The following is a 20,463-nucleotide window of genomic DNA, read 5'->3' as shown; positions in this document are numbered from 1 at the left end:
TCAATCAAAATCTATTTTCTTGTAACTACAGGTTACTAGACCTGGCCCTATGTGTGCTATTAATAGATTTCATATAGCTTCAAAGTGTATTCAAGGCAAAATGAGCTCCCTAGGTTGGTGTGCTCATGCCTCCTTGGTATTGATGTTCTTTTCCATTGCTCTCAGACTCTGCGCCATTACCCTGCCAGGGAATACTAGTGAAGAGCTTTGTCCTGTTAATTACATATGCAGATGGAACTGCCTCGCTCTACTTTTAAGCACATTACATTTATGAATATTCTTATTTCACTCCCCTAACGACCCAAGTTCATGTAGTATTTCAGACAAAGCTTCCATAATCTAGCCAAATAATACTGGCATCACCTGCCCTAACCACTATAAACACAATGTCATTTCTTCTTTAGGCATGGAAAGCTCCAAACATATAGGTATGTTGCAATGTAACTTATTAGTAAATAAACAAGATTTCGGTTTTAAGCCAAGATTGAACGTAATACTAGCAAAGGAAACTGTGCTGGCAGAGTTCTGTTTCTGTTTTCCCTAGTTGCACAAGCAACACTGTACTTCTTGTGGTCTTTCAGCCTATTCTTGCTTGTCCAACAAGTGAAATTGTTTCTCCACTCAGTTGTGTAGCTACTTGTACAACTGAAAACTATGTTGGAGTCTATGACCACCTCCTTTGCATACAGTCACAATTTTATGTACAGTGGAGTCTTGCTTAGAATCATAAAATCATAGAGTTGGAAGAGACCTCATGGGCCATCCAGTCCACCTCCCTGCCAAGAAGCAGGAAAATTGCATTCAAAGCACCCCTGACAGATGGCCATCCATCTGTTTAAAAGCTTCTAAAGAAGGAGCCTCTACCACACTCTGGGGCGGAGAGTTCCACAGCTGAACAGCTCTCACAGTCAGAAAGTTCTTCCTAATGTTCAGATGGAATCTCCTTTCTTGTAGCTTACCTAACCTTCACTCATCCAACGTTCTGTATTACCCAACACAGTCTGCTTCCCGCCCAGATCCACAGTTGTGCCAATACATTGCGATGTTTTGGTGCTGAATTCGTAAATACAGTAATTACTACATAATGTTACCATGTGTTGAACTACTTTTTCTGTCGATTTGTTGTAAAACATGATGTTTTTGGTGCTTAATTTGTAAAATCACAACGTAATTTGATGTTTAATTGACTTTTTTTTAATCCCTCCTTATTAGCCAACATTTTCACTTATTCAATGTTCTACCGGCCCATTTATCTTGAATCTGAGAGACTCTACTCTATATTACTGGGTTGTCGCCAGTAGATATTTGAACTGGGCTAGCATGCTGCATTGGTAGAAGCACTGGACTAGGTCTCCAGAAACCAGCATTTGAATTCCTGATTGGATATGGAAACCCATTGGGTGTGTGACAGTGCGAGTGGTGCCACCTATATGTAGAACTTTAATTTGCAAAGGTTTGAACTGTGTAACATGCCCTAACTTGCCTGTTTACCCTGTAAATGTCAATCAATGTTGTTTGCACTAGTTGAATTGCTCCCTCAGCTCAATTGTTTGGCTTCACCTCTTCCTGGGGAAGAGGGCAGGGCTTTCTTTTCATTCTACTATCAAACATCCCAGCAGATGGACGTGAGAATGGCTTAGCTCCAAAAGCCCTCAGTTAAGTCATCTTTCTTCACCAATTCTTAAGTCTGTACTCTTAAGATTCATTCTTCATATCCAGCTCACCTGAATGACATTGCGGAATCTTAAGCGCCTTCAAACCAATCCCTTGGCATCAAGAGGAAGACTTTGTGCCTTCAACATAGGTCATTGGGCTGGGGTTGTGAAAAGCTCAGGCCTTCACAGCCATTGAGAAAGAGGGAACTTGGAAAGCTTCTCAGCTGCAAAACTCCTTGGACCCAAGACTCCAAAGACTGTAACGTATGTTTTCTTTACCCCTTTTGAATATCAAGTTTATGCCCAAGGAAGATAACTCATTGTGAACAATAAAGACTATTTTGAGTGAGTTATCCATAGTGTCTTGGTCCTTGGAAGTTCCAGTTCTCTAAAGGAGGGCAAGAAGCAATCTCCTGGGAGAGGTGTCACGTCCATATTTCTTTCACTAAGATCTATAGACCCCAGGCGCGACGGCACAGGGTGATTTTGGGCAAGTCACATTCATTTGCTCTCAGAGGAAGACAAAGGCAAACTCCCTCTGAACAAATCTTGACAAGTAAAACTTGTGAAAAGTTTGTTTTATGGTTGCCGTAGGTTGGAAATGACTTGAAGGTACGCAATAACAATAAAAGTATGAAAAAAAATGAATTCATGCTTTTTCTTTCCTGTGTTTCTCTTTTCAATTGATGGTGCCATAAAACAGGCTGTGAACAGCTTACTTCTTTTTGTGGAACACTACAAGCCGAGAATGAGGATGTTTGCTATTCTCAGGGGTCAATTTGTCAGCTGAGTTTTTGTACACATTCATTTCTTTAAAAAAATAACAACTTCTTTCCATCCAATTTATGATGGAACAACTTTGTGGATTCTGGTCAGTTCGTATCAAAAAATGGAGTTAACAACATTCTTACTTGTGTGCCCTAGCCAAATTGGGTTAACTACAGAATGGTGAGGTTCCTGCAGTCTATTCCTCCTGCACAGATGTTAAAAATAAGGACTCTGTCAGGGGAAAAAACAGTGCAATTCCTATTTCAGAGCTATAAATATGCATGAATACACAATTCCACACCAGACACTGTACAGCTAAATACCCAGAGCTCATGGTCTCAATAGGAAAATCTATCAGGTTTTGCTTTCTCCCACATTCCATTTTCTTTAAAAAAATCTTAAAATCTGTTCAGTGGTTCCCAACCTTCCTAACGCCATGATCCCTTAATACAGTTCCTCATGCTGTGGTGACCCCCAACCATCAAATCATTGTCATTGCTACTTCATAACTGTATTTTTGCTACTGTTATGAATCAAAATGTAAATATTCGATATGCAGGATGTATTTTCATTCACTGGACCCAATGCACCCAAATTTGAATACTGGGGTTGGGGGGGGGGGGAGTTGTAGTTGGCTGAGATTTATAATTCACTTACAATCAAAGAGCATTCTGAACTCCACCAACAATGGAACTGAACCAAACTTGGCATACAGGACTCCCAGAAAATCCGGGAAGGGTTTGGTGGACATTAACCTTGCGTTTGGGAGTTGTAGTTCACCTAACTCCAGAGAGCACTGTGGACTCAAACAATGATAGATCTGGACCAAACTTGGCATGAATACTCAATATGCCCAAATGTGAACACTGTTGGAGTTTGGGGGAAATAGATTTTGCCATTTGGGAGTTGTAGTTGCCGGGATTAATAGTTCACCTACAATCAAAGAGCATTTTGAACCCTACCAATGATAGAATTAGGCCAAACTTCCCACATATGACCAGCGGAAAATACTGTGTTTTCTGATGGTCTTTGGCGACCCTTCTGACGCCTCCTCGTGACCCCGCCAGGGGTTCAGACCCCCAGGTTGAGAAACACTGTGTTAAGCCATCTAGTCAAGAAGAGGCAATCAGCCACACCAACATGCAAATTAGTATATGTTCCAGGTTATACTTCCTGACTGTGACAGCGCAAGTGGTGCCACCTATGTATAGAACTGCTAGTTGCAAGATTTAAACTTCTGTATCATGCTTAATCCTGCCCCTTTTTACCCTGCTTATGTATAGTTGTATGGATTGGTTGCTTGTAGCTGTCAATCAGTACTGTTTGGCTCCACCTCTTCCTGCAAGAGGGGAGAACTTCCTTTTTCTTCTTCATTCTGCCATCAGAGTTCCTACGATATGGACGTGAGTAAAAGACTTGATTCTAAAGGACCCTGATTTAAGTTACCTCTTAGCACCAGTTCTGAGGTTTTTTACCCTTGGGACTCATGCTTTATGTCCAGATGTCCTGGATAACATTGAGGAGTTCCCAAGCGCCTTCAAGACGGTTCTTTTGGCATCAGAGGAAGATCCTGAATCTTCAAAACATAGGCCATCTGAACTGGGGTTGTGGTTTGCTCCGGCATTCACATCTATTGAGGAAAGAGGAATCTTGGTGAGGCTTCTCAGCTTCAAACCCCTTGGACCCAGGACTAATTGAGACTGTAACGTATGTTTTCCTTCTAAAGTTTTCCAGTTCATTGCTTTGAAGAAATGACTTTGTGATAAATAAAACGTATTTTGAGCTATTTACAGCATTTTGGGTTTTTGGGAGTTCCAGTTTCCTATAGGAGGGCAAGAAGCAATCCCCTGGGGGGAAAGATGCCACATCCATCCCTCCTTTATTGAGAATAATAGCCCCCAGGCGTGACGGCACACTGACCAGGACTTCATTCACATTACAGAATTATAGCAGTATTATTTCACTTTAAGTGCCAATTTTCCATCTTATGGAATTGTGGGATTTGTAGTTTGGTGAAGCATTAGTGCTTTCTGGGTAAGAATCCTAACCCCCCCTCCCCCTCCCCTAAAATGCAAATACCAGGATTCCGTAGAACAAAACCCTGGCGGTTAATCCGGAATCATAACACTATAGTTGTGCAGTGTGGGTGGCCAAATGGTTTTGCTATCCATCCAAGGATATCTTGTATGTGTTTCAGGTCCAGAATTTGGAGTTTCCTCTTGCAGCCAATTGCTCTCTTCTCTGCATTTTCCCCATTAATCACAAGAGAAAAAGCCTATATAGTCAGGACCCACATGAGAGTCTCATAGTTCATGGCATTTTGAAAGCCTAGCCACATTGTGCTCCAAAGAACAAGCCTTTAATATGCTATGATACATCCTTCAGGTTGAGTTTCATATAGACTATAAAACAGTGCACTGTCTGAAAAAGAAACCAACAAAAAGCACTGCCAGCCCATATCCCCTGATTCTTTATTTTCTGTCAATGGCTGCAGATATAGAGTTTTCTATCTAGGAGCAGAAAAATACCCTAAATCATCTACATCTGCGCACACAGTTTACTTCCCTTTCGATATCATTGCACGATAATTGCTTTCCCAGTCTGAAATGTAATCAGCCTCTTTCTTTCCGACCTTACTATTTCTCCACCTTCTATTTCAAATAAGCTTCTGACATCAGTGGTACCTAGCTAAGATTAATATGACTTTCCTACTTAATATAAATCCTGTGATTTGTTGCCGAACGGAGTGTTCTCCGGTATTGCCGCCTAACTGCGAGGGACAATGCTGTTTATCATTGTGCCCTAGAAGCAGCCATCCGGATCTGGATATTATCATCCGCCGAATCGTGGGGAAACCAAGAAATATAGATATGTTTCTATCAAGAATAAGCATTAATTAAATTTATAATGTTGACTTTTATATCTACAGTTGCACACAGGTGTGTGAGTCTCAAAGAAAGAAACCTTGAGACAAGTAACAATTCCAGGCAGATGAAAGAAAACAGAAACATAGAAAAGATAGGTAGATAGCCGAGCCAGTTAATGGTTCCTTACTATCTTACACTATATATACTTGTGTATAAGTTGTAAAATACAAACGAAAAAATCAACCACAAAACCCTGGGTTGATTTATGCAAGGGTCAATGTGTGAAGGCAAGATGCAGAAGCAAGAAACACTCCCACCCCATTACCCTTTCATTGCCCCAATCAGAAAAAGAATTCAGAAAATCATAGAATTGGAAGAGGCCATGAGGGCCATCCAAACCCAACTCCATGCCATTCAGGGAAACATAATCGAAGCATCCCCAACAGATGTCCATCCAGCCTCTGCCCAACTCCTGTAGGGAAAAGGTTTGCAAGGCTAAAGCGCAAAACAAGCTCAGGCTTGCCAGGGACATTAAAAACAATAAAATTGGCTTCTTTGCTTATATCAGTAGAAAAGGGAAGAACAAGGAGACGATAGGGCCTCTGCGAGGAAAAGATGGGGCAATGCTGACAAAGGACAGGGAAAAGGTAGAACTACTTAATTCCTTCTTTGCCTCAGTTTTCTCACAAAAAGAAAGCCAATCTCAACCTCAGCAACATGGAACGGACTAAGGATTCATGGAAATCCAACCCCAAATAGGGAAACAAGTCATCCAGGAATACCTGGATTCAAGACCCCAGGGCCAGATCAACTCCATCCAAGAGTATGGAAGGAATTAGCAGAAGTCATTTTGGAACCACTGGCAATCAATCATCATTGAGAGTTCTTGGAGAATAGAACAAGTCCCAGATGATTGGAGGAGGGCAAATGTGGTCCCAATCTTCAAGAAGGGAAAAAAGTGACAACTCAAACAATTACCATCCAGTCAGCCTCATATCAATACCAGGCAAGATTCTGGAAAAGATTATTAAGGAAATGGTCTGCAAACACTTAGAAAGGAATGTGGTCATTACCAATAGTCAGCACGGATTTATCAAAAGCAAGACATGCCAGAATAATCGGATCTCTTTTTTCAATAGAGTTACAAGCTGGGTAGATGCAGGGAATGCCATGGATGGAGCATATCTGGATTTCAGGAAGGCCTTCGACATGGTCCCCTATGACTTTCTGGCAAACAAACGTGGGCTAGGCAAAACTACAGTTAGGTGGATCTTTAATTATCAATGGCTTTGGTGGCTTCAGGGGGGAAGGAAAAAAAAGTGAAACAGTGAGTCTGCAATAAGCGAACCACGATGTAGCGAGGGAATACTGTATTAACCCTCAACCGTATGAATTATAAATAGATTTTACTGGCAATGAAAATGTACTGTGTAACTTTGGGCAAATTATACTCTCTCTGTCTCAGAGGGTGAAAATGGCAAACCCTTTCTGAGCTAACTTCCCAAGAAAATCCCATAATCGATCTAAACTGAAAACTATAGTGAACAACAGCAATGCCTCTGCTGTAAGAAATATCCCACAGCAGAAAACTATAGCAATTCACTTGAGTGGTCCATACTATTATTTTATTTATTTATTTACACCATTTCTACCCCGCCCTTCAACAATTCAATGCCAACAATATCAGTAACAACAATATATAAATAAATATACTATCTCCAAATCAGGTGCAGCATCTTAGTCAAAGCCTTTAATGTTCAGACTAATACCCAAAGCAGATTTAATGTCCCATTGAAATGAGAAACTACCAGTCTCTATCAGCTGTTCATCATTTCTCTAAAATGACTTGCCTAACAACTACTCAAGAATCCTTATACCCCAAGTTTAACATAATCACGTGTTGTACTAGTTTCCATTGTTAAACAACCTCAAGTACATCATAAATGCACAAAATATCTTCTGGCTTTTATTTAATCCGCAATGGAAGTACCCCAAGGTTCGATCTACACTGGCATATAATGCAGTTTGAACTGCATATACAGTCACATTGTAGACCCATGCAGTGCAGTTCAGTGCATTTCAAACTCCATTATATGGCATCGAGCCTCAGCCTGGATGCTTCCAGGGCTACTTTCATGATATACTGCTCTGTCTTCCTTTCCTTACTTCAGGTGAAAGAAAAAATATGGAAAAAGTAATAAAAAAACATGGAAGAGTACCAGATATGTACCACTGATAACCTGAACAACTAATTCCTACATTGCCCATTTTTTGTACCTGTTCTCCACTTGAACAATGTTGTTGAAATACTACATCATGTTTAAGTGTAGTATAACACTGCAACCATGTAGTTACACAATAGTTTTGTTACATCACCCTTCTACTGAATGCTAGCATTATATAACCAACTCCATCTCCACCACATTATGTAATGGTGAATGCACAGTGGCTTTTTCTACAATCCCAAAGGAGAAAGCGCTATACTGAAGGCACTAATAATGAATGTAACGTCTAAGAATACACAACAGCTTGTGAAATGTTAACATTTGTGGAAGGTAACTAAGAAATGAATGTGATTGTTACATTAAAATAATCCCTTTTTTAAACATACAACAGCTGGTGTTACATTGACGGTCTCCCATCCAAGCACTAACCGGGACTGACCCTGCTTAGCTTCTAAAATAAGGTGGAATCTGGTGCCTTTAGGACCGTGGTTCCCAAGTTGTGGTCCATGGACCACAAGTGGTCCACAAGAATGAAAACGTGGTCCACAGCCTCACCATTACTACATTGTTGCAACCAGAGCAACTGGTCTCACAAAACTCTCTTATAGTGCCAAGGCTTATTAAATATGGTTTTCTGTGGGTGAGCAAATGGCGACTACTGGACGGCATATATTCTACATCAGAAACTAGAGCTGATGTGGTCTATTCAATGCAATTTTGTGAAACAGCACTCCAAATAACCAAACTGAACCTAATGTTGACCAAAAACTAATGCGTAATCCTTTTGGTACTAATGTTGGAGAGTGGTCCCTGGTCAAAGTGGTCCCTGGTCAAAAACAAAAAGGTTGGAAACTACTGATTTAGAGTATTTAGGAATTTTAATTCATATACATAAGACCAAAGATTCATCCCTGCCACCATAAAGTCCCCTTTTGCCTTCTTGTGTGAATATATAGTGGATGGTATTATAGTGAATCCAAAGATCACTTGGGACAAAATTAAAGAATCAGGATGATTGCTTCTGGAACATGGCCATACAGCCCACAAAACTCACAGCAACCCCATTAAAGAATCGTTTTCTCTTCTCACTCTGTTCTATCTATATCTTATCCTCATTTCATCCTGAAGCTGCTGCCAATAGTGCTAGATGTGGAACTAATGTGTAGGCAAAATGGTGAGAAAAAGTCTCTTGGAAAAAAAAGTTCACACTATTAAATTATGCAATAGCCTTTTCTTCTCCTCGGCCCAGAGATTTGACAGATACCTTATAGTTCAAGTATCTGAAAGAAAAATGGACAATAATATAGGAAAGAAAAATTGTTTGCTGGTAAGGGGGGTTTGTGAGAGAGAGAGAGAGAAAGTTGATGGGGGGAGAAACAACTTTATATATGAATATTCATGGGAAGAGATGGCAAACCATCACAAGCTTTTCTCCACAGGGTTGCCGGTTGAGAATCATCACAAGCCTTGAGGTTTCTGTCCCCGCATGGTGCCATTAACTGTGATGCATGAAGTGCCTACCACAGTTGTTCACAGCTTGTCATTCAGCCTCACATATAGACACAGAGTAAACATATTTTCCAATATGGAAATTAGAAATCTTAGCTAAAGGGGCTAGTCCAAGATGAAATGCGGGGATTATTCATTCTCACTTAGGTCCCTTCTATATTGCCATGATCAAAATTGATAATCCACATAGAATCATAGAATCATAGAATCAAAGAGTTGGAAGAGACCTCATGGGCCATCCAGTCCAACCCCCTGCCAAGAAGCAGGAATATTGCATTCAAATCACCCCTGACAAATGGCCATCCAGCCTCTGCTTAAAAGCTTCCAAAGAAGGAGCCTCCACCACACTCCGGGGCAGAGAGTTCCACTGCTGAACGGCTCTCACAGTCAGGAAGTTCTTCCTAATGTTATCTGCTTTAAACTGGATCACATGAGTCTACACAGTCATTTAATCTAGTCCAAAGCAGATAATCTGGATTTTATAAGACAGTGTAGAAAGAGTCTTGGTTTCATGCCCTAAACCAGGGGTCCTCAGACTTTTTAAACAGAAAGCCAGGTCACAGTCCCTCAAACTGTTGGAGGGCCGGATTACAATTTGAAAAAAACATGAATGAATTCTTATGCACACTGCATATATCTTATTTGTAGTGCAAAAAACACTTAAAAACAACACAATAATTAAAATGAAAAACAATTTTAACAAATATAAACTTATTAGTATTTCAGTGGGAAGTGTGGGCCTGCTTTTGGCTGATGAGATAGGATTAATGTTGTTGTTGTTGTGTGCTTTCAAGTGATTTCAGACTTAGGTTGACTCTGAGTAAGGGTCAGGTAAATGACCTTGGAGGGCCATTAGTTTGGGGGGGCCTGCTCTAAATGGTATGGGCCCTGCCTATCTTCGCGATCACATCTCCTTCTATGAACCAGCGAGAACTCTAAGATCTACCAAGGAGGTCCTTCTCTTGCTCCCACCACTGTCACAAACATAGTTGGTGGGGACAAGAGAGAGAGCCTTCTCGGTGGTGGCCCCCCGCCTCTGGAACTCCCTTCCAAGGCCACATCCCTCTCCTCTTTTCATAAGAGCTTGAAGACTTGGTGGTTTTACCAGGCCTTTGAGAATGACTAGGACTAGCTCCAGACTCTGGCCACTGTAAAAATCTGGCTTGCACTCCCCACCCATTACCCCAGACAGTTCCCCAATAGGCCCTGGAATTGAGCAGCCACATACCCCAATATTACTATTGTTGGGACAGGTTATTACACTTTACCCATGTCTTGCCTACACAAGCCTCAGTCCGGCCCTCTTAATTCGCCTAGGCCCATTCTGAAATCCTAGCCCAAACAGTAATTTTGCACGAAAGAATAGGGTAAGACAGGTTTTTATTGTATACTAGCTGTCCCCTGCCACAGATTGCTGTGGTCCAGTCTGGTGATCTGGAAAATAAAGTAATGAGAAAGTGTTGGTATCTAATATATGTAATTTCTTTATACTTGTGGGTAAACAGTATTTCTTGCTGTTTCTTTGTCAGTGTTGATGTGGAGATTGTCTGGTTTGCCCACCCTGGAACATGCAAGATATCATTGTCCTTCTTTAGGGGTCCCTTTCAAATCTATAATACTATTTCTGTGTGTGTGTAAATCATATCTATCTATCTATATCTATGGCTGGATGGCTCTTTGTCAGGAGGGCTTTGATTACGTTTTCTTGCCCTGGTGAAGGGAGTTGGACTGGATGGCCTTAAGTATTTTCTGTTGGTCATGGGGGTTCTGTGTGGGAAGTTTGCCCCAATTCTGTCGTTCGTGGGGTTCAGAATGCTCTTTGATTGTAGGTGAACTGTGAATCCCAGTGACTACAACTCCCAAATGTCAAGGTCTATCCTCCCCCCAAACTCCATCTGTGTTCATATTTGGGAGTATTGAGTGCCTGTGTCAAGTTTGGTCAAAGGACTCACTTGGGTGTTTTTAAAACTGCAACACAATAAAGCACTTTGAGAAAATTTGTTACCTGCATTGTTAACATTGTTACAGCAATGTTGTTATCGTATCTCAAGGTGGCACTCTTTTTTTTAAAAAAAATGGAGGATATATGCTTTTCTAATGCATAATTTGTATGTGCCTTTAAGTCACCTGCCAACTTGGACGGCCACATGCATTTTTCACAGGGTTTTCTTAGACATTGAATACTCAGTGGTGGTTTTGCCTGCTCCTTCGTCTGAAATGCAGCCTCCAGCACCTGGGATTCACTGGTGGTCTCCTATTCAGGTACAAACCCAGGCTGACCTTTCTCAGCGTGCAAGATCAGAGGGGTTTTGGCATTGATAATTTTGCCATCATTGCCATTATTGCTTGACAACGTGGGTCACAGTTTTCACCTGCAAAATGTTGGAAGGCAAATAGCGTTTCAGCAGTTTGCAATGTCTCTGTGTACAAATTTTACTGTTTAAACCTCAAAGTTTCAAATTTTGACAACTAAATATAGAGCTCTGACCATTTGGGGGTTGTTGTTTTTTTTGTTTAATTTTTCAGAAGTAACCATTGGACTTGCCACAGATGCCCATTCCATCTAATAATAATAATAATAATAATAATAATAATAATAATAATAACAACAACAATAACAATAATAATGATGATGAACAAAATGAACAAAATCTGGCTACCAGTATTAAAAAACTCTAAAATTAGAACTGCACAACAACAGAGAGGAAACAAACAAGGACATCTAATCACCTCTCAACAAAAGTTTGCTCCAGGCACTGTCAGGCCATTATATGCTAATCAAGATGATCTGTTGAAACATTCACACCTAGCTCCAGCAGACAAGAGTCCTTTGTCCCGCCCTGGTCATTCCACAGATATATAAACCCTTTTTCCTAGTTCCAACAGACCTCACTACCTCTAAGGATGCTTGCCATAGATGCAGGTGAAATGTCAGGAGAGAATGCCTATAGACCATGGCCATATAGCCCGAAAAAACCTACAACCCATAATAATAATAATCACACAGTCCTAGACACTTGGGAACTGTTCAATTTGTGATTTTGTGATACAAAATCCAGCATATATATCTCATTTGCTGTGACATACTGTGTTTTTCTGTCAGTAAAATAATAATAATAATAATAATAATAATAATAATAATACATTTAACAGTCCCCGGTGGTGCTGTGGGTTAAACCGCTGAGCTGCTGAACTTGCTTACCAAAAGGTCACAGGTTAAAATCTGGGGAGCAGCTCGAGCTCCCGCTGTTAGCCCCAGCTTCTGCCAACCTAGCAATTCGAAAACATGCAAATGTGAGTAGATCAATAGGTACTGCTCTGGTAGAAAGGTAATGGCACTCCATGTAATCATGCCAGCCACATGACCTTGGAGGTGTCTACAGACAATGCTGGCTCTTCGGCTTAGAAATGGAGATGAGCACCAACCTCCAGTCGGGTACGTCTGGACTTAATGTTAGGGGAAAACCTTTATCTAATAATACATGTATTATCCACCTTCTGAAAAGAACTAAAAACATTGATGTTACACTGTGCTTTTGACTAGATAGCTCCCCAAATAATTTTGGCCCCCAATTTGATCCAAAATCAGATCTTGCACATTACCACTATTCCCTAATTAGAGACATACTGCTCTTTTTACATTACCCCCACCCCCAGTTTCTAATCTTGTTATCTGCCTTCAGCACTTTATCCATCAGCCCTGTCCTTTGCAAGTGATCTGCACTAGCTACCCACCCCAGCTCAGAACTGTAAACTACTCAGACTACTGACAATTTTTAGATGTTTGTTATATATTGTATTATGTGTGGTTGTTTTTATACTGCTGAAATGTTTTTATGAATTTTGTTGTGTTACATTTTAACTATGTTGAATTTTGGACCTGTCCCCATGTAAGCTGCCCCAAGACTCTTTAGGGAGATGGAGGTGGGGTGTTGCTGTTCATTCGTTCAGTCGTTTCCAACTCTTCATGACCTCATGGACCAGCTCACGCCAGAGCTCCCTGTTGGCCATCACCACCCCCAGCTCCTTCAAGGTCAATCCAGTCACTTCAAGGATCCCATCCACCCATCTTGCCCTTGGTCAGCCCCTCTTCCTTTTTCCTTTTCTCCAGCATAATTGTCTTCTCTAAGGTGGTGGGGTACCTCTAAGTACCTCTAAGGTACTCTAAGGAGGTAGGGTACAAAAGTAATTACCTGCCTCTCCTGTAGGCACAATGTGGGGCACAACAGAGTCAAAACCTATGAACATAAAATGGATATAATAAAATACATAGATAAAACACCTGGGATTCCTGAGCAATCCCAGGTGAGCAATGAGTCCAGGAGGACTCCCAAGCTGTGGAGCTGTGGAAGAAAGGGGGGATAAATATAAAGATGATGACCATAATAATAATAATAATAATAATAATAATAATAATAATCTGAAACCACAACATAGCCATTTCTTAATTAATATGATCATTGCATTTATTTAGTTCTCACTTTCCTCTCTTAAACAAGACATACAAATATTCCCAAAAGGAATTCAATAGTATATATCAGCACAGGAGCTTTCAAATATAAGCAAGATACCTGCATCTCTCACATAAACACAACATCATGCCAGCATCACAGTGGACTCTTCCTGAGGTCATAATATAGCCATGTATGTATAAAAGTTAGTGTCTGTGGGTTTATATTTACTTTTTTGCAGGGATGTCAGACAGAAAATGTATTTTTCACTTCAGTCTCACTTGGGGCTTGATTCAGGAGCATCACTGAAGGAGATTCAGACAAAGAAGATGCCAGACTGGAGAATGGGGTCACCTTAACTTGACACAAATCTCACGTGAACAATAATTCCTATTATTTTTTCTTTCTTACAGGAAGAAAAGGAAAATCTGAAATGTGTCTACAGGAACCTAGGGATGGATGAGAATTTTTCTTCGAATTTGAGCAAAATATGGAATATTCTGGAAGAAATTTTACCTCTTGAACGTTCCTTTGCTCACTTGCAAGAATCTAGGAAAGTATCTCTGGTGCCTTCCTTCACAGAGGTAAGTATGTCCCAGCTGGGATAAGGCTGCTTCTTAGACTTTGTCTCCGGAGGGCGTCATTGTCTAAAAGCAGTTCTTCAGCTTATTTCATCGGGATCCCCATGCCTACGGGTTGAGCCCCATTGGGCTAACTGGGCCCCATTGGGCTGAAGAGACGTCAGATTGCATGGGATCCCACCCCACACACACACACACACACATTTGAAGGCCAAGAAACCAGAGAAGATGGATGGATGGAAGGAAAGAAGGAAGGAAGGAAGAGAGAGGAAGAAGAAAGGGAAGGAAGGAAAAAGGAAGAAAGGAAGATGGATGCCATCCTTATTTGGGCCTCCAAATGGCTGAAACTGAATCAAGAGATGAGGCTGACGACCTATAGCTCAAAACAAAACAGTTTCCTGGAGAGAGGAAGCCTACCACGAATGCAAGAGGATCCCAGGGCTCAATAATGGATTGTTTTTCAGCACTCCCATCTTTTAACCTGACAATGCAGGCTGCAGCTGGTTGCCTGAATTGGAGCCGAGAAGGAATTTTTCCCCATTGTCCCCAAATTGGCTAAGGGTGGAAATGGGTTTTTTGCCTTCTCTGCATTGCCTTCCTCCTGGATTGCTGCAAATATCCTTTGATTTGTAGCTCAGGAGGAGTTAAAAGATCGGTTTTTCCAGGAAGAAGAATGGATCACCTCTGTTTTGTTCAATAAAGTTCATGAATCCATGCTCATTTCATACTAGTGTGTTGTGTTGTTGCTTGACGTAAACATTAAAAGACAAATAAAATAGATGGCTGCTGAGCAATCTTTTTCACCCTCACTTCTAATTATACTCCCTGTGAGCAAGTTAAAAATATTCCCCTCAAAAAAGGAATTTTTTTTAGAAAGCACCTGATTTTTTTTCTCTGCTGGTGAGGAACTATTTCGCACTGTCCTACTAGAAAATAAATATGAAAATGGGAAACTTATAAAAAATATTAGGATTATTTAAAACTAAGTTTTCTAGCATTTTTTAGGACCATGGAACATGATTTTAGCAGAGGTAATTACGATTTTTGCATGGTCAGAGCTCTCTACCCAATACACAACCTAATCATAAACATATTCTTGGTGTCTTGGTTTTTAGGCCTATTCCTGGGAATATTTGGAGCACTGATTCAAAAAAATAGCATTGGATACACCACAACATCAATTAGTTCATGATTTTCTATGGGTGTGCAGGTGGCGAATTGTAGATGCCATATTTTCTGTATCTAAAAAACTGGAGCAGATACAGGAAAACTAGTGCTATGTTTTGGAATCAACAGGTCAACCACACTCAGCAAGAGGTCAAATATTGGATGAACCAAAATGTGTGTTGCCCAGTGATCCAGGTGTGTGGCTTCTTTGCAAAATGTTACCACTTATGGGTCCCTCGTTTCAAGATTCTTATGATCAATTCGTACTTGCAGTGGGCAATTTTGACAAACCTTTCTTTCATATTGAGAAAATCCTCTAAAACTAAAACTTAAATGGAATAACACAAAAAAGTTTTTTTCCAAAAATTTATATTGAGGAGAGAAATTAGGAGGCCCTGCTGGACTGCCTCGTCCTTCCACCCTAGATAGTCAGGTGATGAATGATGGGAAAGAGAGTCTAAGACTATCTGGAGGCAATAGCATGTGCAAAATACCAGATTTCATCAGACAAACATTACAGCTATTTAGATGAATGTTGCATGTATGTATGTATGTCATATATATGTGTGCGATATATATGAGACATATGATATATATATATATATCTTTCTAGATATAAGTAAATGGTCAGCAACAGGCCCGTAGCCAGGATTTCGATTCGGGGGGGGGGGGGGCTGAGTTTGTTTCGGGGGGGCTGAGTCTGAGTGAAAGAGGGTCTACCCTAGCAAACCTTTTGTATCGTTACCCCAATATCCCCATGCATATGGGATATATTGAGTATGGTGATCAGAGCATGATATGAATAAACATAACAGTTTAAATAATGCACCAGTAAGGCCTTCTCGCGGACCATCATGAGAATTTCGGGGGAGGCTGTAGCCCCCTAAGCCCCCCCCCCCCAGCTACATGCCTGCATCACAGGCTGTAACCAGTGTAGACTCATATAATCCAGTTCAAAGCAAATAATGTGGATTATCTACTTTGATCATTTGGACTATATGGCAGTGTAAAAGGGGCTTAGAAAAACCATAAACAGGCAGTTAAAATCAAAACAAATAAACAAGTATTGCTATTCCTTGGGACTTTTTTCCTTTTAGAATAAACCCCAAGTCACCCAGAAAGTTTTCATAACAATAGCTCATATATTCTTCTTGGGAAAATTGTTCACTGTTAGTAGCTAAGCTTAGAGGAAACGGGGGAGTCAAAGGGACACCATCTGATTTTATAGGGTGAATCTGCACCGTAGAATTAAACCAGTTTGGCATCTCTTTAATTGGCATGCCTCAATGCTATTAGATTCATGGGAATTATATCTATAGCCCTCGTTATAAATTTATCGCATGGTAAAAAATACTTTCCAAAGGTCACTGTAAGCTATTAAAATGTTGATGGCTCACATTCAGATGGTTATGGATAGATTTCAATTACTGGGATCTTCAGCAACAGAGGTCAAAAATCTCACTGTGTATTGAGGCTGCTTCTAAGGTGCAAAGCCTTGCAATTATCGTTAGATTAATGCAATGTTTTGGAGCGGCAAGCAACTTCAGAAAACACACATAAGTTGCACTCTTGGAAAAATGGCCAAGAATCTGTCTCACCTCAGCCTTGACATCGTTTTCATAAAACATAAATTGTCTCCCTCTCGTTGCCGCTGCCTGCAGACATAAGTTGCATCAGAGCTTTTAAAATCTGCAATTTAAATCGGTTATGCTATTGATTATAGTGAGAAAAGGTTGGGAAGGAGAGAGCTCTTGGCGACTCTTTTGACTTCCGAGTATTCCCCGAATGATGATGTTCTTTATTCATCAAGGTCGCAACAACCCACTTTTGCCACAGCTGATGAAAATGTAAGTGGGATGTGTTAATTAATAATCACACCAGCTACGGAAAGGTGAGAGAACCTTGTGTACAATTGCTGGTATTTTTCCTTTCATCTTTCCAGTCTCTGCAAAGTGCCAGGTGCCATCTACAGGGCAAGTGCCATGGCTGTTCTCAGCAATATAACAAATCCGATCTTATTCCTCAAACTATAGAATCCTGGAATTGGAAGGGACTTCAAGTGCCATCCAGTCCAACCCCCTGCCATGCAGGAAAACACAATCAAAGCACTCTTGACAGATGGCCATCCAGCCTTTGCTTAAAAACCTCCAGAAAAGGAGACTCCACCACACTCCAAAGCAGCTTATTCCACTGTCAAATAGTTCTTACCATCATGAAATTCTTCCTAATGTTTAAGTGGGCTCTCTTTTTCTGCAATTTGAATCCATACCTTTATTGTGCCCTAATCTTCAAAGCAGCAGAAAACAAGCTTGCTCGCTCAATGTGATGCCCCTTCAAATACTTAAACATAGCTATCATGTAATCCAGGCAAGCGCAAACTTGGGACCTCCAGATGTTTTGGACTTCAGCTCCCACAATTCCTAACAGCCGACTGGAATTGTGGGAGTTGAAGTCCAAAACACCTGGAGGGCCCAAGTTTGTCCATGCCTGATGTAACCTCTCAGCCTTCTTTTCTCCAAAGTAAACATACCCATTTCCTCATTGAGCTTGGCTTCCAGACCTGGGTTATATGTCAGTGCAGATGGGGCCAAAGGGTGCATTCATATTGTAAAATTAATGATATTTGACACAGTTTTACCTGCCATGGCCCAATGCTATGGAATCTCTGGACTTGTAATGTGATGATTCAGCAGCACGCTTTGGCAGAAAAAGTTAAAGAGCTTATAAAACCACAGCTCCATTATCTCATAGCACTGAGCCATGGCAAGTGATGATAACTGCATTAATTGTACCTGAAATTACCCTCAAGTAAGAAGGAATAATCATCTTTTCTAAAGTTAAAGGACTCTTCCTAGATCAAGATGAAAAGACTAGTGGTGACTGTTGCGGGGATTACCGTTGCCAATGCTTCTACCGAAAGGTAGGATGCCAATTTTCTTGCCTGGCAAAGATGAAAAAAGGCCTGCTTACTTATGGCAGTGATCTGGGCCTCCATCGTCAGCGATGAGTCCAACACGACCCCAAGACCTTTAACAGTGGCAGACGGAACCAGAACTTCCCCATCAAAATCAGGTACAGACTGGATTGATTCTGGCGGCTGGCCGGGCCAGAGTATCTCAGTTTTAGCAGCTTTTAGTCTACTCGCTCGCAGCCAACTCATCACTGCTTCCAAACACAGCCTAAAGTTCTCAGGAATCGTTGTTCCAGGTTCGAGACGCAAGAGTAGCTGGGTATCATCTGCATACTGGTAGCACTCTATGCCAAAGCTCCACACCAGTCCAGCAAGTGGCCGGACATAGATGTTAAATAACAGGGGCGAGAGGATAGCACCCTGGGGAACTCCACAGCAAAGGCAGCAGCTCTCAGAGCTTTGCCCTAACCACTCCACCCTCTGTCTCTGGTCCTTAATTGAAGGCCTACCTCTTTCTTTGTCCCTTCTGAGCTCCTCCCTCAGTAACACATTCTCCCTTAGACACACATTCTTTTTATCTCACCCAGGGTTTTACCAATTTTATTCTTAGCACATTGGCCCACCCCTGTGTTTCATCTCTCTATCATGTTATTTTGAGACTGATTATTTTAATTTGTCATTTCATGTGTTTATTTTGATGCTATTTTGTTTCTTTGTTGTGTCTGACTGTGGAGGTTGGTGGTCATATTTATTTATTTATTTCAAAGTTTTATATACCGAGCTTCTCACCTCATAAGAGGGACTCAGCCCAGTTTCCAACCATAAAAACACATACAATCGGTAAAATATCAAAATACACATTACAATAAAACATTAAAAAAGCACATATATTTAAAACTACAGTGGTCAGTCGTCATACTAAAATCGAATATACACCGTCTTCCATCCAGATCATTGTCTCATTCTTCAAAAGCCTGCCTCCATAACCACGACTTCACCTGTTTCCTGAATGTCAGGATTGTTGGGGCGGTTCTAACCTCTGGCGGGAGAGAGTTCCAGAGTCGCGGGGCCACTACCAAGAAGGCCCTGTCCCTCGTCCCCATCAGCCGCGCTTGTGAGGCCGGCGGGACCGAGAGCAGGGCCCCTCCAGACGATCTTAGTAATCTTGATGGTTCATAGGGGAAAATACGTTCGGAGAGGTAAACCGGGCCGGAGTCGTTTAGGGCTTTATAGGTTAACACCAGCACTTTGAATTGTGCTAGGAAGCTAATTGGCAGCCAGTGGAGCTGGTGTAACAGCGGAGTGGTGTGCTCCCTGTACCCAGCATATCCATTTCTAAGCCAAAGAGCCAGCGTTGTCCATAGACACCTCCAAGGTCATGTGGCCCGCATGACTGCATTGAACGTCGTTACCTTCCTGCCGGAGCAGTACCTATTAATCTACTTACATTTGCATGTTTTTGAACGGCTAGGTTGGCGGAAGCTCAGGCTAACAGCAGAAGCTCATCCCGCTCCCTGGATTCGAACCTGTGATCTTTCGGTCAGCAAGTTCAGCAGCCCACTGTGTCACTGGGGGCTCCTAAAATTACATGATAGATGAAATTAAAACATGATAGATGAAATTAAACCCTAAAACTTGATGACCATGCCTTCTAACCCTTCATGTAAGTCATTAATAAACAGGATTGGGCCCAGGATGGAACCCTGCTTATCGTCACTTCTTTCCAAGATGAAGGGGAAGCATTGGTGAGCACTTTCTGGCTTCGTTCAAATTTATTTATTTATTTATTTATTTCGAGTACTTCTACCCTGCCCTTCTCAACCCCCGAGGGGGTTAAAACAGCAGTTAAAACAATTATCACAGTTACAACAGTCGATATAACACAATCAATAAAACTAATCTCATGCTCAGCGTTCATCTTTCAGAGTTCCATAATTCCATTCCACTTAGTCAAGGAGGGATGTCGCTGATCTAATTTCCCTGGGGAGTGAATTCCACAGGTGAGGGGCAACCGCCGAGAAGGCCCTGCTCCTCGTCCCCGCCAATCTCACTTGTGATAGAGGCAGGGTCGCGAGCAGGGCCTCCCCAGAAGAACCTAAATAATCCTCAGTTCTTGTGGGTTTTTTCGGGCTATATGGCCATGTTCTAGAGGCATTTCTCCTGACGTTTCGCCTGCATCTATGGCAAGCATCTTCAGAGGTCTGCTGGAGCTGGGGAAAAGGGGTTTATATATCTGTGGAATGACCAGGGTGAGACGAAAGGCTTTTGTAAGTTGGGCTAGGTGTGAATCTTTTCAAATTCACACCTAGCCCAACTTACAAAAGCCTTT

General features: G+C 41.4%; 1 long non-coding RNA gene across 1 annotated transcript; it reads left to right on the top strand.

Annotated features, from left to right (window-relative positions):
- The first annotated feature begins 1,509 nt into the window (after positions 1-1,509).
- On the top strand, positions 1,510-14,774 carry LOC137096608 (uncharacterized). The gene is made up of 2 exons (XR_010909542.1): positions 1,510-1,914; positions 13,889-14,774. It is a non-coding gene; the product is annotated as an uncharacterized lncRNA (long non-coding RNA).
- The last annotated feature ends 5,689 nt before the right edge of the window (positions 14,775-20,463 follow it).

The sequence above is a fragment of the Anolis sagrei genome, chromosome 3, assembly GCF_037176765.1.
Source record: "Anolis sagrei isolate rAnoSag1 chromosome 3, rAnoSag1.mat, whole genome shotgun sequence".
In the NCBI taxonomy this organism is placed as follows: domain Eukaryota; kingdom Metazoa; phylum Chordata; class Lepidosauria; order Squamata; family Dactyloidae; genus Anolis; species Anolis sagrei.
The sequence above is the reverse complement of the archived record's forward strand: the minus strand, read 5'-3'. Positions and strand labels throughout refer to the sequence as shown.